Source organism: Cupressus sempervirens, chromosome 5, assembly GCF_028749045.1.
Source record: "Cupressus sempervirens isolate cs-2001-9-10 chromosome 5, ASM2874904v1, whole genome shotgun sequence".
Classification (NCBI taxonomy): Eukaryota; Viridiplantae; Streptophyta; class Pinopsida; order Cupressales; family Cupressaceae; genus Cupressus; species Cupressus sempervirens.
The window spans coordinates 362,404,653-362,412,953 of record NC_143122.1 but is presented as its reverse complement, the minus strand read 5'-3'; positions in this window follow the sequence as shown (position 1 = coordinate 362,412,953).

Genomic DNA, 8,301 nt, shown 5'->3' with positions numbered 1-8,301 from the left:
GGTCTTTATTTTGTTCAACAACATGGATGATATCTGTTCTGGTGTGTATAACTCTATTTCTCCTTTATGGGTTACTTAAATGAAAGGTTTATCGTTCTCCCCTAGAACCAGGCCATAATGATATGTCACTTTGTACACATGGATCCCAGAAATGCATTCCAATGAGGCACTTGGCGTCAAATATCGTATTGATAGGATTGAGTGCAATCTAGCATTTGGCTATATGGCCAATGAGACACTCATTGGAAGTAAATGCAACCATGGAGGACATGGTTCTGCATCCAAAAACATCAAGAATAACCTGTGCCAAATAATGGTGCAGTGACCATACTACAGCACAACAATTGCTTGTTCCCAGGTCTATGCCGATGACCCTCTGTCTCTCCCTCGGATTCATGCTCGACTCTCCCTGTATCTTCATCTAGTTTCTCTGGTTTTTCCTCATTTTTCTCTAGTATTTCTTTGGTTGAGGAGAGGTTGGCTCTATTTCTCAATTTTCACCACAACAGATTTTCACAAAGATCAAAACATCTCGTTGAAAAAGGAGTGAAATATCTTTAATTCTTATAAGCTATAAAATTCTAGAGATGTTGATAAGAATCTAGAGTCACTATATTCATTTTATTCCTCTTATTTTGTTTGTGTCTGTCTGTTATAAAATTGAATGTCTTAAGCATATTATTTTTGTGTGTGCATCCTCACTAGCTTTTAGACCTCAATTAGTGATGGTAACGTTGATGTGTTGGCATGAGTGTGACTTGAGGAAGATGTGCTGATTTTAGTTTCACTATTGATATGCTGAGTATGCTTGATCACATGGTATTGGTAAGCCTGTAGTGGATGGTATATGATCACGTCTTTATGGAAGTTTGAATACGCGGTCTTCCCTATCTAATAATCATTGCCATAATAAAAGAACATAGCTATTATTTCTCTTACCACAATTGTTATTTCTTCACTTTCACAAGTGTTCCCATTAGCAGGAGAACAAATAATTAGTAGACTTTTCCTGCTCGGCTTTGGCGGCCGGATGTCGTAAAGCCTCGCATGCTCCACATATCACAGAATGCCACATCACAAACTTTGGTGCAATTATACCAAATTGGCTAAGATTAGGTGTTTACATATATTTTGAGATTTATAGGACAACAACATATTTTGCCAAATGCTCGATAATAAATTTCAGTATCCTAAATGGCTAAGGAAACATTTAGTATAGTGATGGATCCCAAATCTCCGTTTAGTATTCTAATGGAGCCCAAACCTCTGTGAAAGTAAATAACCCCTCAAATAAGAAAATAAAATATTCTCTTAAATTGAATTTGTTGTGTTGGCTGTGTTTTGATAGTAGGGTGGACACTCATACCATGTGGAATATTGGTTTTTTTGGGGGTTTTATAATGATATACCTCAAGTAAAACTTATTATGCATTTTAAGTTTTCTATATTAATATGTAGTAGTTTAGATTTTTTTAAATTATGTTTTAAATACAATACATATAATTATAAAATATCAACATTCTATCTTGGTATATAGAATTATTTAACAAGATATAAAATTGTGTCTTAACTCTAATATGTAAAATTTAACATTAAACCTCGATCAATAAGACTACCTAACAATACATAAACCAAGTTTTATGTATTAACCGCTTCTTGTGGTTTTATAAGACTATTGGTTGTATTGAGCATTGACATGTCGATCTTTTGGTGCAACAACCACCGTGATCATTCTAACAAAACTCTTCCATTTAGCTTATGTTATGCTTATATTCTTTGGTATAATATAAATTTGTTTTCCTAAAATTAGACTTATAGTTAAGAGAGTGCAAACTGCAAAGTAAACCTCGATAACGAAACTCAAATATACATTTGACAAAGAACAACATTTTTGCACAGTAGTTAGAACTTAGTATTCCATAAAAGTCTAAAACAGAAAATCTCCTTTCAGTGTGCTTTGAATGATGCCCATATTGGTGCAGGCTGTCAATTGCATTTGCTTGTGTCTGAATTTTTGTTTAACAGATCTATATTATTTTATGCATTATCTTGTGATTATATAGTTTTTCAAAGATCGCACTTCGTTAAGACATTTAATCAAACAGTTTTCTACCTTGCCCATGTTTTTGCATTTTGCATACATTTATGAATGAGCATTTCAATTGAAAAAGAGCTGACCAATTTCTCAATGTATGTCCGACCCTGTTCACTCTGAGGTATTTTGTCAAACAATTATAAATTTTATATGCACGATCATTTCAAACAAAATCCATTTTTCTGTGAAGCTTTCATACCCTATTCTCATTGAGACATTTTGTAACACAGTTCACATGCCTTTCTCTGTTCTTCCACATTTTGCATACATGTCTACTAGAGCATTTCGATCTAAAAAAGATCTGAATTTTTTTTAAATCCTTCTATACTTTATCCTTTGATGGATGCCCATTCTCTGTTCCACAACTCCATTTTGGTATATACAAGGAAGCTGTTGCCAAAGGTTGTAGCTTTACAGATCAACGTAATGATTGTCCCCTATACAAGTTTGTTGGGATGACTACATCTAATCATTTTAAGCTTTTAGTTACTACATTCTAAAGAGCCTTGGATGATGTAGTTGGATTGCGGACCATTCACTGCTAGAAGTCAATGACATAATTAAAAAGGAGGGCATTAAAAAACACAGCTGCAAGAACTTTATTCTTGAAGGTTATGTAGCACGTTGGGGATACTTCTGCCTTACAAAAGTGAGAGAACGTGTCCAACACTGATTCTGGAGAGCTGTAGCTGTTGACATTTAATTTTGCTTAGTATAATCTACATACATGTCATTCTAGCAATCACAGTCTCCTCAAACTAAAATTACACACTTTTTCCCAGAAGCCGATAAACTTATCTACATTAATGATGTCAACAACTTTCTACAATTTTTAAACAGCAAGAAACATGAGCAGGTGCTAGTTTGAAAATATGAAAATATCTACAAATTTATTTTCAAAAATATCGCAAATTTATCCACACAGCAGAAAGATTATGTATGCAATTTTTAGAAGGAAAAAATAAATTTGTCTTTTAAATTGGCATTGGGTTGGCATATATGTGATTAAGAATCTGTTTGCTTGGTTTTCACTTTTGATTGATGTTAATGCTAAATTTCATATTAAAAACACAATTCTATATCTATAGAGCAACAAGTATTATGTTCTAGAGTTTAATTCTGTCAGATAGGATTTTTGAAGTATGTGAAATAAAAGTTTCGTACTCTTATTCAAAAGAGTAACACCGTATTATCATTATAATTATTAGTCCCGCCTATTTATAGGCGGAGACTATTGTTTTCGCATCGACTTTCCACTATTTCTTTGCATGTAAAATTTGTCTCGTGGAAAAAATTGAAACTGATTTCCAATGTTAATGTAGACTGCAGCGAACTACTTTATTATTTCTGATTTTGTTTGAATATTTCTCCCTTTTCTGATTGGCCACGGGTATTTTTCCCAGTGGTTTTTTTTTTGTTTTATCCACTTTACAAATTCTTTAAAAAATGAACGGCAAGTATGAGCATATTATTTAATAGTTGTATTCCATCATCTGCGCGGCTTTAGTTATCAATGCACACATTGCCAGTGTTTTTTTTTTGTCCGCCATTTTTGAGCATTTTGTCTGTGGGGAATTTTGATTTATTTTTATCTTGTCTAGAAAGTTTGTTTTGGCGGTAGATGTGATTACGGGCTACTTTATATCACGTTTTTAACTTTTTTATAATTTAATCAAATACATTAGATAGGGTTAGAGAAAGAGGATTAAGAATCTAGTTTTACATTTCTAATATGTTTAGTTAATAGTATAGAAGTTAAATAAAAAGTATATTAATTAATTTCTTATAATTGTGCTTAGGAGATTAATGTCTTTAATTTTTCTGATTTGAATATAAAATAAAGTTATATTTTTAGTTTATTTTAAAAATATATATTTTATTTTGTATTAGGAATATAATATAAAGATCAATAGAAAATTTACTATTATTTATGGTACATTGTTTAAATGAATTATCATGATGTAGTGGAAGAGAAAACTAATAAGTTCTTTTTTTTTGTAATAATATTTTAAATTTATTGAATTTGAAATATGTATTCTTTGTTTTATTTTATATAATATTATTAATGTAATGGAGTTATTATATGTTTGTTTGCATTTTTTAAGAAGTTAAGATTGAAATTTAAATAGTTACCTAAGTGTTTTGAAATCAAGAGTGGATTCATATCAACTTGATTAAAATGTATATTGATCAAATACAAAATTATTTTCTATGGCTACGATTATGCATCATTTTGATTTGAAATTTATCATTCTAACCTATAATTAATTGGAGTTTTAATGCATGCAAAATTTAAATGCATGCCCTTAATAGTATCTCAAAATCTAAAATATATAACTATACAAATACATTTGAATTATCTAATCAACAAACCTTATAGGATTAGGAAGACTTTAAATTGAGCCTACTTCAACCGATAACTAAAAGATCTTAATTAAATTATTTAATATTTAATTATTAAAGTATTTAAAGTATTTTATACAAAGTTTTTAGATCTTAATATTTGTTAGAACTGCACTATATAAATTATTTTAGGAATTAAATTTTATTTTATTTTATATATATATATATATATATATATATTAAATAGGTTTTTATTTTTTTGATTGGTGATTGTTTGAAGTTTAAATCTCCTATTAGTTCGGCCTATTTATAGGTGTGAACTTATATTTTTGGTGAACACATTTGCATTAGTTTCTCCCTCATAATTTTTTTCCCTCATACAAATCCTAATGTTTTAGTCATCTTTTCTTTTTATTTTCAATTCTTTATGAATATTTCAATTTTTTGATTGGTTCTCTTTAATTTTGTTGGGATCTTATTATTTTCTCTATTCAAAATTATAAAAACAAATTGTGAATAGATATTTTAAGGGCTTATTTAAAGAAACTTCTAGACATTATTATCCCTATTCCATAAATAAAATGTTGTGAATAGATAATTTGAAAAAGAAACTTCTAGATGTAGTTCGTCCAAATTTTACATGATGATCAAAAGCAATTAATCAACACCATTGCTCAATTTTTTTTGCTTTTGCTAATTTTTGCTACCTAGCACTAACGATGCGCTCCAACTTTTAATGTCAATAACTTTTATTTATTGTTTAGAAAAACCATTGTGTTGGAAAAATAAGTGCAATATGAAATGAATAAAATAAAATATTATGGTTAAGTTAATGTGTAGTGTCAAACATTGCCTAAAGTGTAGAATATATTTGTGATTTATATTTATATTTATATTTTTCTTAAAAGAGTATATGTAATATTGTATGATATTTTGAAGAGACAAGTGGTTACTAAATAGTTGTTAGAAATTAAATTTAGAGATTTTTAATGATTGACTTTTTAAAAGTAATTTTAAAATTGTTTTCTATATAAAATAAATAATAAATAAAGAAATTGAAAATATTATATAAATATACAATTCTATACATCTTATCTTATCATATTTCATTATTTTATAGTTAATATTTCAAAACTAAAGGTTTCTTTTTTTCATTTTGAACATAATAAAATAATAATAAGTTATATTCATAGTGGTTTAAAAAATATCTAAATAAATCAAGAAAAGCACACACGCACACACATATATACATATCATGCATAGGACTATTAGATTTCAAAATTTCACAAATTTTTAAAGTATTTTGTTTTGATATTAGATTACTATTCTTATAGATGTTGTATATGATATGCTTAGTTTCTCTTCATTCCTAATTTAGCTCTAAATTACTACAAAGTTTTGGCTATTTAAGACTTATAATTATCACAAAACATAAAATCATTCTACCGTTTCTTTAGAAGGCGGGACTAAAGCTCTCCAGTGCTCTTGTTAAACTATGAAGAACAACATCAAGATATGTTTTTTTTTAAGGAAAGCTTATTATCATATTTCAATGGTTAAACTAATATGTTCTAGAGTTTAATTATGTCAGATAGGATTTTTGAAGTATGTGAAATAAAAGTTTCTTACTCTTATTCAAAAGAGTAACACCGTATTATCATTATAATTATTAAACTATGAAGAACAACATCAAGATATGTTTTTTTTTAAGGAAAGCTTATTATCATATTATCAACAGTGCAATCTCGTCGGACTCAGAGCATTATCTCTTCTTTGGTTAATTCTCAAGGTATCCAACTGAATTCCTTGCCAGCTTTGTTCCAGGAGGCTATTTGGTACTTCTCTACCCTCTTCTCTGAGGACTCTCCTCCTGTTGATAATGAAGAAAATCTTATTTTGTCTTGTATTCCTTCCCTTATCACTCAGGAAATGAATGACTATCTCATGTATCCTATTTCTTTGGAAGAGCTGGAGGAGGTGGTCTTTGGCATGCCTAAGGGGAAGGCTCCTGGTCCTGATGGCTTTCTAGTTGAATTCTTTCAAGAATTTTGGGACATCATTAATCATGATTTGTTGGAGGTGGTTAAAGAATCCTATGCTAGCAAGCAGATGCTTCAAGCTTTGAACTCTACATTCTTGACTCTTATTCCTAAGAGAGAGGGTGCTAATCAATTGGAGTTTTTTAGACCAATTGCCTTATGTAACGTGGTTTACAAAGTTATTACTAAGTTGATTGCTGAGAGATTGAAAAGGTGGCTTCCCATTATTATCTCTGAAGAATAAGGTGGTTTTGTTGCTGGCAGACAAATTTTGGATGGGGTGGTTATTGCTACTGAGGCTATTCACTCTATGGCTACTTCAAGGGTGAGAGCCATGTTTGTTAAGCTGGATATGGCTAAGGCCTACGATAGTGTTAAATGGAGCTTCCTAAGGAGTATTCTTCTTTCTTTTGGATTTAGCTCTGACTGGGTGAGTTGGATTATGAGTTGTGTTACTTCTGCCTCTTTTTCTATTCTTATTAATGGTCAACCTTCTCAACTATTTGGTGCTTCTAGAGGCCTCCGCCAAGGTGACCCTCTCTCCCCATATCTTTTCATCATCATGGCTGAAGGCTTGGGCAGATTCATTAAGCATCAGGTGTCCCAGAATTCTATTCAAGGCTGGTGGTGGGGTAATGGCTTACCTTCTCTTTCCCATCTTCAATTTGTTGATGATTCTGCTCTTGTTGGTCTTGCTAGGATCAAGGAAGCTGAAGCCTTTCGACATGCTTTGGACGTTTATTTGGCAGCTTTAGGCCAAAAAGTTAATGAGCACAAATCTTCCATTTACTTTTTTAACACTCTTGATTCTATTCAGCACAAGATTGTTGGTATCCTATGGTTTCAGATAGGATCACTTCCTTTGACTTATCTTGGCATCCCTATTGCTGTTTCCAGGCAGCCACGTCTCTTCTAGCAAAATTTGATTACCAAGCTTCAGGATAAGGTAAATCATTGGACTCATAGATGGCTTTCTACTGCTGCCCGGGTTACTCTTCTTCAAGTTGTTATCCAAGCTCTTCCTACTTATCGAAGCATGGTTCACGCTGCACCTATTTACTTTCTCAAGGAGTTTGATGCTCTTTCTCGACAATTCCTTTGGAGTGGTAATTTGCATAGTACTAAATGGAGCTTGGTTAATTGGGCAACTGTTTGTAGGCCTAAAAAGGAGGGTGGTCTTGGTCTTCGATCTGCTCTATTGAGTAGTCAAGCTTTGGCTGCTAAACTTTATTGGCGATGGTGCTCTGGACAACATCAACTTTGGGCTTGTATTATCACTCGTAAATATTTTCATGGTGTTGATCCTTGCTCTATTTCTGCACTTCCTCTTGAAGGTCGTGGCTCAATGGTTTGGCATACTTTGAAGACAGGTGCGATGTTGGTAAAGAGGGGTCTGTTTTGGATATGTAAAGGAGGTTCTCAGGCTTTGTTTTGGTCTGATGCTTGGGATGGATTCCCTTCCATTTTATCCATATACCCTCATCTTTAGCCTCTTTGTGACTCTTTTCTTGCCGCTGGATGGGATAAAGTGGCTCATTACAAGACTCTTTATCAATTGGGACCTGTTGTTGGTTACAGATGGAAGCATTCTTCTGATTGGCCTCCTGGAGGTACAGACATGGATCATCAGGAGCTTTTTCAAATTTTGGTCTCTAGAGAGTGTTCTTCTTTGCTTGGTCCAAATGTTTTGGCTTAGGGCGGTACCTTGTCTGGTAAATATCATGTCTCTGCTGGGTATCAGGAGATAACTAGACAATTATTTGGGGATGCTGAGGTCCCTTGGTGGAAGCAAGTTTGGAATAAAGTTTCTTGGTCCAAGTGCAA